The sequence below is a fragment of the Papaver somniferum genome, chromosome 5, assembly GCF_003573695.1.
Source record: "Papaver somniferum cultivar HN1 chromosome 5, ASM357369v1, whole genome shotgun sequence".
In the NCBI taxonomy this organism is placed as follows: domain Eukaryota; kingdom Viridiplantae; phylum Streptophyta; class Magnoliopsida; order Ranunculales; family Papaveraceae; genus Papaver; species Papaver somniferum.
Window position 1 is genome coordinate 156,489,564 of NC_039362.1, and position 10,647 is coordinate 156,500,210.

Genomic DNA, 10,647 nt, shown 5'->3' on the forward strand with positions numbered 1-10,647 from the left:
ATGAGACATCCCGCCTAAGGATCAAGGGGAGAATCGTCGATGACATTGGTTAAATCCAATTGTGTCTCATCTAATTCTCACACCGAGAAATGCCTGGGGTGTTAGAGACTACTCTATTGCTAGATTTAGCAAGAGTGTGCTTGCTTGATTCGGCGAAAGAAAGTCATTGCAAGGCATGCCATGGAATCGCAGCGATTGTTTCGTCTGAGAATATGCTTATCAGCATAGACGAAAACCTCTTATATGAGGTATGCCAATCTAATCAGATAACGTCCACATTTTCTTTGAGTTATAAGTTGATAACTCCTGACGAGGAGCGTATCCACATAATTTGCCTCGATATATCAAGGAGAAGGATACCCGCATATTCAGATTTGGTACCAATGGATTAGAGTATCCTCTTACTCAAGAGAAGGATGTGAGATCGTTATTAACTGATTGTCGATAATATTCAGAATAGCTACTGAAATCGTTGTGGATAGATATCCCCTTTTCAAAGGAATTATCGACAAAGTTTATATGATTGGAAGACATGGACCTTAGTTCATATTGAAGTGTTTTCTCCCTTGTGTACGCTATTGAAACTTAGTCTTAGAATCAGTCACAAATTTGATGCTTATATGAAAGCGTAGTGAGAAAACTAATTGAGGTCGCTTGTTATGCAGCGCCACCCCTTGAAAGTGAGTTTCCGCAAACACTAACTTGGTTGATGGAAGTATGGTCTGGTAGTCATAAATGACTCGACATCTCACCCGGTGTTAACTGTATATCTATACTCATATAGATTTTAAATGAAACTCTTGTTTGTCATCCGTTGATGTTGTATCATCCTAGTAATGCTTTGGACATTGATGGTGAGCACATTTGATGTTCTTGTGCACTTTGAACTTCTTACTCATGTAACCATTGTCATGTTTTTCTGTTTGAGACGTGCTATATTCCACTGATGTTACTACTCTATTACAAGATTTACAAATTTGATGAGAAAGTCTTCCCACCGTTTGGGGGAGGAAAGGCTATCGCCTGAAAAACGACGTCAAGTATCCCGGTTTGCACAAAGATAAACCAGGATATACCTCATCTTGATGTTTTCATCACTGAAAGACATGTCGAAGATTTGACATCTTCAGAGATTGCAAATCGAATTGCTTCCTTGAGAAGCTGTAAATATAGTAGCAAGTGTGTCACTTAGAACACACCTTGAGCGTGGATGACTAGTTAACATGAAATATTCCACGCCTCTTAAAAGGAAGAGCTAGTCACAATCATTAAAATATAGTGCTCTCAAAGAGACTATCAATGGAAGATCTAATTTCTCTGAGTATAGTTCTCCTAATTAGAGAATGTCTCTGCAAAGGCCGTGAAACCTCAAAATGAGAGGATTTCCATAAGGCATGCATGCAATAGAGAAATTTGCGATCGTAATCCAATGATTGTTGATGACATAGTCAAAGTATCCACTAATACTACCGTAGGTGTTGTTGGTTTAAACCACTCTCTATGAGAATGTCATCAAAGGTATGATTGGTTAAACCAGGAGATATCAAAGCAGAATAACAGTTTCTCGCAAAATGCATAAATTTGGTATTGCAGCCCGAACACTCGATAATGAGAGCTATTCTTGGCCACAAACGGGCGTTTACAGTTCCGACATCCGATAGTGTAACCCCTAGTGGCTACAGGTGGGTGTATGTGCATAGTGAGAAAAGTAAAGTCAACTAATGGCACAAAGTCTTTTACAGGAACCTGAGATAGATTTCTTTGTAACATATTCCACATTATGGATGCAACTACCTTTATAGTATTTGTCTGGCAGTCTTTAAGGACTCGATGTGCATCTAGTTGATGTGGTTACTACGGATCTGTATGAAAGACTAGATACAGAAAAATGCATGTAAATTTCTGAAGTTTTTTTCCAGTAGAATTACCATGTCATAGCATTTACTCAATAAGGACGAAAGTGATTAATCGTCTAAGTGAATGCTTATATTACCCAGGCATATGTGAACCATTTTATATGCTCATACACTGTGCATTTACTAGATTTGAAATATACAACATCTATTTGATTGGAACTCCTGAAGAATTCTCCAAAGCACAAAAATGCTTAAAACAGGAGTTCGAGATGGAAAATCTCGGTATAACAAGGGCTCAATTTGATAGAGCATTGTAGATAGAAGTCCTTTAATTTCAACCATAAAGATTTAGACATGTTTAAATGGATAAGATAATCATTAGATCTCTTATTTTTAAGATTGATCGACTTACATCTCAACCAAAGAGATGTATCACTCTGTGGTTTGTATTACACAAAAGATGTGTAAATTAATGGTACATTAACTGAGATATGTTATAGGTACCTGATATTGGGTCTGTAGTAAACATGTAAGTCTGGTTTTATCCAGCACCAATATCGAGACATTGGTCCGAAGAAAACCCCTTCATCTTCGTGGTACTATTAAGATTGATCTTTCTCGTAAAAGATCGCTAGATGTCTCCCACAGAGAAAAGCTAATCAGGCTGTTTAAGTTTTGATTTTTGGCAGGTTTGATAAAGCAGCTAAACATTTTCCTAGCTAATAGTCTGGTAGTAGAGGATACTTTTTTATCCTCCGATCGATTATGATTGTTCAGACAAAGCTAGTGGAGAATAAAAGGATGGCACAACAAGAAGATCATTAAGAAATTGCACAAAGGAAAATCAGATTGACTTTCTCAACTAAAGGAAGCTGAAGCTGATGAAGACATTAGAAGATGGCTCGCCATTTGTATGAAATTGTAAGGAATAGAATGATCAACTGAAACAACTACTCATCAGGGGGAGTAAAGCCATAGAAGACTACGGATATTGGGCATGTTGGACATTACGTCTGTACTCTTTTTCCTTAGTCAAGGTTTTGTCCCACTGGGTTTTTCTTTGTCAAGGTTTTAATGAGGCATGCGAGTTCACTGCCATCCGCAGTTTGCATTGTTGTACTCTTTTTTCTTCGTCCTGGTGTTTTTCTCCTTTGGGTTTTTCCAGACAAGGTTTTAACGAGGCAACATCTGCGGGTTTATCATCGTTCTGAGAACTCATGTTTTCCTACGTCGGGTTTTGTCCCTATGGGTTTTCCTGACGAGGTTTTTAATGAGATAACAGTCTTAGAACTGTGATCAACATCTAACGAGATGCATATCCATAGAGGTTCTTCAGATGCGGCGCCCAGGTTTTGCCCTAAGTGGTTTTCCTGACGCAATTTTGACAAAAGAAGCATTTCATGGCGGTGACCAACTTCACTCTAAGCTCATGTTTATCCTAAATGATTTTCCTGATACTGTTTCAACAACAAAGAAAGCTCGTGACTACCATCACCGGTACTTTAAAGTCGCCGGTTTTTGTCCTATCGGATTTTTCTGGAAAAGTTATAACGAGGCAGTATTTCTGAATGGTGGATCATCCAAAGAGGAGTGTTGTAAATCCGGTTCACATAAAAAGTGGCTGACCCACCGACTTCAAGTATCTAGATTAGTCTAGCTAATTTAGATTAGCTTAAATGGATAGCATCACTAATATACTGCCACATGTATGGACATGTGTCAAACTGCCCATAGATTTGTAGCTATATATATACGGGCATCCTTTGTATTTACAAGTGAAGTTTTCTGTACAAAAACTATGCAGAGAAATAAGAAAAACACTAGCCCACTTTGTTTCTTCATTCTCCCATTTCCGTGTTATTTCTGTACTGTCGTTAGTGGATGTATATGTTTTTAATTCTAAAGCTTAGAGTAGCACTAGTATACTGGTTGTAGCTACCAGCTTTGGAGTTCAGCTACTTAAACACTAGAAAATAGACCTAGTTTTTTTTTCCTAGTAGCTACGGGATTGCATTGTGGTTAATATACACGTGGAAGAGACCGATGGCCTATAGGAAAAGGTCCAGACTCCATAGCAAATTAAATACAAAAATGATTGGTGCACCGTGTTAGAGGAGGTGGGTCACTCATGCCTCACCCCTATCCCAATGTAGAGAGGATGACATTTCGGCCGTCCGATCTCCTCTTGGTGCATATCACGGTGCACAAGGTCTGTAGGTCTATCACGGCCGAATTAAATATACCTAGCGTAATTTTCAATTACCACCACCTCTCCGGCTCCACCCACCGTCTCCAGTTACAACACAACCAAAGATTTTTTTTTCCGTGCGTCTTCGTGTTGTTATTAAAATCTGTAGTTGGATGTCCGTTTCACTGAAATGTAACCAACAGGTTTTTATAGAAGATCCAAAACGTGAATTTAATCCAGATTCAGGATGAGTTTCCATAATTTGTTGATTTTCTAAACCCTATATAGTTTGGATTATATATCAATTAATTGAGTGTGCACCACAATTCTTCCTCTTTGAGTAATTGGATTTGGGTTTTTATTTTGTTGACTAATTTGAATATGTGATTGAATCATGTATTTATTAATATTACTCATAGTGATGATATTTCCAGTGTCCGTTAAATTGATAGGTGATTTGGTTGTGCCGTCGTGGCCCTGATTCAAGTTCTGGTAACTGTAGTCTGTAGAAGGTAACCACCATTTTCGGTGACATCAACGATGGTGGCGGCGGTTGTTATGATGGGTTAAGGAAGACGGAACGTCTGTTTTGGTTGACATTGAAATTATCTCCTCAAATAGAGGGTAGTTAAGTAAAAAAGGGGGGAAAGTCCCCCTTCTTTATTATAGTAAGATATTTGTTAATCCATTTTCATGTACTTAGAAGTGTCTATGAAAGAAACCCAGTGGTTTTATTGATCAATTTAAACTTGACAATTGGGGTTTCAAACTTGACAATTGGGGTTTTAAGACAGTTCTGTCTAATCACTCGAGCGTGTATCACTTTTGTGATTCAAAAGGACATGATGAACAAAAGAGGAAATCTAGGTTGAATGACATTTCTATTGATCGTCTTCAACACACCTTAAATTTAATTCTCAAAGGTGCATACGACATTCATGTGTCTAAACCAATTGGTTTTAGTACTCACCCTGTGTACCCCACCAGGAAAGTCAGTTCGATGTGTTCCTCGAATGTTCAAATGCGAAACAATCTTCCTAAACCATTTCGTTCAAGAAGAACTCATGAGTTTTCTTCTATCAAAAAGGGAGATAATGTTGTTCCGGATGTGAAAAAGGTACCAGAAGAAGGAAGCAAAAATGGACAGATGGAAGACAACCTAAAAATGATAATTGAAAGTTATAAAGAGATTATTAACAGGATGTCAATTCCCTCTAAGAAAAATTCTTCAGGTAAGAATACACACTATCCGTCGTATTTTGATGATAGTAAGTTTTACGATAACTTTTCGCATCATAATGGTTTTCCTCCAAAGATCAGGAGAAAGAGGTTTAACCGAAAACAACATTCATTTGATGAGCTCAAGACTCATACTTGTGCTAATTAATCACAGGGTTGAAATCTCACTCACAAAAATCCTGGGTGAGTGAGATATGGTCAGGTATACTTGATGGCAAAGTGTTTTCTGATTCTCTAGTTATTTTCTTATCGTTCTTAGCTGGATTACCATTCACAAACATTTTGTTTGCATAAGTATTTATGTTTTGTTTTGACAAATTCTTGATTTCGTAATTCCTTGATTGAAATTTTATTGTGTCAAAAATTTTCTCTTGTGAGAATGTAAAATTTATCGAGCTAATTTTTGTGAGTTATTCACGTAGCAAAAAACCTTGCTGAATAAACAACTTTCTTGTTTGATCTTTCTTTACTAGAGTGCTTAACGGCTTTGCGGTCAAGGTTGTGTTCGTACGGGTACCCATGTTTTAGGTCACGTACCAACTTTGGAAACCCTAGTTTCTGGTTCCTTGAGAAACTATATATATATATAGATCAAACCTTTTATGAGAGTACGCTTACTCTAGTTTTTAAAGAATGGCTTCCGCTCCTAGTTCTTGGGATTTGCCAGCCGATTCTGTTGATGATGTTGTTTATTTTGAGTTTGTTCTAAAGAAGAAAAGAACCCTTGCTGTAACTGACGAGCTCAAACCCTGTGCATCATGTTATTATGCGTTTTCTCATCAAGATCGAGAAATTGCTGAGATGGTCTCTATCGAAGTGGTTCATGGTTTTCTCACTGATCTTGAGAAGACAAAACTGAAGCTTGAGAATTCTGTGAAGGATCTTAATGTGATACGATCTGAGTTGAAAAAGGTAAACTCGGACCTTGTTCTCATGAAGTCACATGTTAAGGATCTTCTCAATGAGGATATCTTCTCCAAAGGTGCATATGATGCTGTCAATCACAAGCTTGAAGGTCTTGTGACTCAGGAAGGTTCCGGTTGTGAACTCTGATTTTTGCTTGTGATCGGTTTTGTTCAGTTCTTAGAGTTTTTTTGTTTTGTTCTTTTGATTTTAATGTCTAGGAAACTTCTTATGAGAATTTATTCTTGTGTTTTTAATAAGGATAACTAGGGTTTGGAATAGCCACTATTGTGAATACACATAGCTATTGCTATTGTTTTCATCTTGCAATGTTTTTAGATTTATTTATTTAAATTAAGTTATTTGGAAGATGATTTTTGTAGTATTAATCTTTATGGTTTTATATATTGCAAATTGTTATGGGATATGTTGTTTACGTCCGTGAACCTTGAATGTCCCATATTTGTTCAAAAGTGAACTCTATTATATGTCGGTATGAAAGTATTGATAAAAGATAGAATGAACTTTTGACTACAAAATTTAAGCCTATTATGTCGTTATTGATGAAAGAAAGGATGCATTTTTGCTTACAAATAATATGTCTATTATATGTCATTGAGCAAATAATGATGAAAAATAGAATGAATCTTTGATTATTACGCATTATTGGTCTTTCCCTAATCCACATCTTTGTGCATGTAATGTGTTGCTCCGTAAGTTCTCTTATGTTGAGCATAGCCAATTAAATAGATCATTTTTATGGTTAATTCAATTAAGTTCTTTGGATAAAAATTCATGTTTCATGTGATTTGTTAATATCCAAAGAAATCCTTCTTTTCTTGTAAAATTAAGGCCGCTCTTGTTGTTCTTTCGGGAATGACATTTTATGGGGGAGAGTTCTTAATTGAACTTGGGTATAATTGCCAAATCTTTGTGGGGAGTGTGGCTGTGGAATATTGTAGGAGTTATCTTGTATCTTTATAAACTCCTTGATGAATACACTAAGTTTCGACTATATGAAATCATCAAAACAAGTTGGTATGTTGTTCTCTTTTGGTCATGAAGTATCTCTATGAAAATTTCATGAGGATCCCACTAATTATCGTACCTTTGCCAATTTATGTTGACAAAAAGGGGGAGAATTAATGTGTAGTTTACACTACAAATACATATGGTTTACAGATCATTATGTAAGGGGGAGTGGTTTTTATTGTGAGATGAAGTATTGATTATTGGGGAGTGATACATATCACCATAGTATTGTTGTCAAAGTTGTTATACAATTGAATATTAATGTTGTGTAATAATACTATGACACTGTATAACAATGATTGAGAGCAATTATTTTCTCATTGTTATTGCTACGGATCTTCAACAACTATGATGCTGAGTTGAACACATTTGGAATCATTGGAGTACTTGGAAGTGACGAAGATTTCGAGTAATGTTGAAGAACCAAGGAGATCAAGCATTTGGATGAGAAGCTATAAAGTTTATTTATTTTGTAAATCCATATGTATTGATAGTCTTGTCGCTAAAATTGACAAAGGTGGAGATTGTTAGAGCACTGCTCGGTCGAACTCACAAGCGTTGCTATATCAAGCTTGTTTGCCAATGTTAGTGATCAAAGTTGTAAGTCTTGATTTCTAGTCTACTTATAGATGTATCGGACTAGTATTGTGTAGTTGAGCATTAGACTTCACGACGTTCATCATTTGAAGACGAAGAACTACCAAGGAGAGCTTGTGGAACTTCATCAACAAAAGGTATTTGGAGACTGAAACTCATCTATCACTTGGGAAGTCTATTTCTACTCTATCTCATATATTGAGACATAAGTCGTGTTACTATAGTTTTCTATTATAAACATTTGAGATTTCGAGCTGAGTTTAACTCGCTTACATATTTCTCGAAATATGTGTTGGTAAGCTTTAGATTCAACCAAGTTCATATTATATTCTTGACAAAAGTCAAAAGATGATCATGTGAAAATTTTCGAGTAACATCTTACATGGTTTGTGTGATACAATCATTTGGTGTAGACTTGGAATGTTTCGTTATGATTATTTCGATAACTTGAAAATTGCTTTGATGTTAATAGTATGTGAAAACGGCTATTTTCATCTTCTAAGAAAGTTTCAATGATTGAAATAAGAGTTTTGAATTATTGGATTATAAACATAGTGTGCATTCTTGCATGTATGTGACCTATGACCGAAAATAAAGTATGCATACCCGTATGCGTACTTGCAGTTGTGAAATTCTGTGTACCAAGTACACATACATGTACGCATACTTGCGTGAGGTATAGGTTCGGGAATTTCTGCTGGTTTTTGAAAGTGTACTAAGGTATGCGTTCCCGTTTACATACTGGCGAACCCAAAGTCAGACCACCTACTTAAGTATGTGTACCCGTTTACATACTTGAGTGGTTAAAGTTCTAAAATTGGTTTGTTCATGAACTAATACATTTATATATTAAGGAATGCATTCTTTGCAAACTGTGGATATAATGTTCATGAATTGGTTCGAGTGAATCAAACCGATTTTGCTTTAATTTGTGTTCTTGTGTACTTCTATGAAAATATATCAATTGAACAACTCTTTAACTAGTTTCATTTGAGTCATTTGAACTAGTTATGTTAAGATGAATAAGGTTGATATGAGAGTGTTTATATAGCTAACCTCGGTTAACTACGGTTGAGCCAACATGGTGTACATGTTTGGGTACGGTTACTTAAACCTAAATGAAGGTACATTTCATTTTTCTATAAAAAGATAAGTTTGACCTAACAGTTGAAGTATATTAACTTTAATCTAACAAGGTTTTCATCTAACAGTGAATATTGAATGATTTGTTACCAAGGTAACTTAGATTGCAAACCATGATTTGAAAACTATATAAACGAGAACTCTAGCAACTGGGAAACCTAATCCCCACATCTTCTGTGTGATACTAGTTGCATAAGCTAGAGTCGACTCTCCTTTAACCTTAGGTTTTTCACGTAACTCTGTAGGTTAACGACTTGCAGACGTCATAGGATTGTGAAGCCACACCCAACTATTTTCTTTGTAGTTGCGTGTTCTGATCTTACTTCTTCTATCGTGATTGAGTATTATCTTTGTTAAGATTTGCTTGAGATTTATCTCCGGTAGGTAATACTAGGCTGTTCTTCGGGAATATAAGTCCGGGTTATCAATTGGTTCATGTTCACCTTGATTTATCAAAATACGGAACAAAACTCAAAGGTATTTCTGTGGGAGACAGATTTATCTATTCCAATAGAATTTTCTGCGTGAGACAGATTTGTTTACCAAGTCATCGACTTTGGGTCATAGCAACTCTTGGTTGTGGGTGAGATCAGTCAAGGGAATCAAGTGCGTAGTATCCTGCTGGGATCAGAGACGTAAGGAGCGCAACTGTACCTTGAATTAGTGTAAGATTGATTAGGGTTCAACTACAGTCCAGTTCGAAGTTCATTGGTAGTAGTCTAGTGTCTGTAGCGGCTTAATATAGTATGGTGTTCAAAGCTGGACTGAGTCCCGGGGTTTTTCTACATTTGCGGTTTTCCTCGTTAACAAAATTCCGGTGTTTGTGTTATTTCTTTTCTGCAATATATTTTGTTATATAATTAAAATGTCATAGGTTGTGCGTTAGGATCAATCAATTAAATAATCAGACCTTTGGTTGTTGATATAAATTGATTGACGTCTTAGGTGTCGTTCAAGATATTTCTCTTATATTCAATCGGGCTCGCAAATTCCTATTTGCTGATTGTAGATTGAATTGAGAAATAGAGATATCGCTCTTTGATATACTTTTCCATAAGATTGAGTCTGACTGTTTAGTTTTTTCTCTTAAAAGTGTATTGGAGTAAGTCCTCTCAGATTGCCAGACAAAATATTGGGTGTGGTTGTTAGACCCCCGCTTTTTCAGTACAAATAAAAATATGGAAGTAATGTTTACCCATATTACAAAATGTAAATTCATCTTTACACGTTAAAATTCTTTTAATTAATATTTACCAACACTTTCAGAAACCTAAAGAGATTTCCAATTAAGTATTTGCAAAAGAAATTTTAGTTTTATATACTTGTTTATATATACAGATTGTGCAAATTTTAAATTGTTGAAGAAAAATATATTTTTTTTGAAAAGGTTAGTTTACACAAGAGAGATTTATAAACTGATTTATTTTTTTGCATTTGAATATTTGCAAATGAATAATTTTTTTTTAATTTTTTTTTTATATATAAAATTTGTTTATTGGCATGTGAATACATTTATTATTTGCAATACTACCAATTTATTTAATTGCTATTATGTGTGAAAAATAATGTGTCATAAATATGAACTTTAGTTTCCGTTATGAATACATATACTTTTTCTAGCACAATATGATTCATTTTCTTTTCGTATAATTTATTTTCCTGCATATATTATCATTATGAACTCGGATA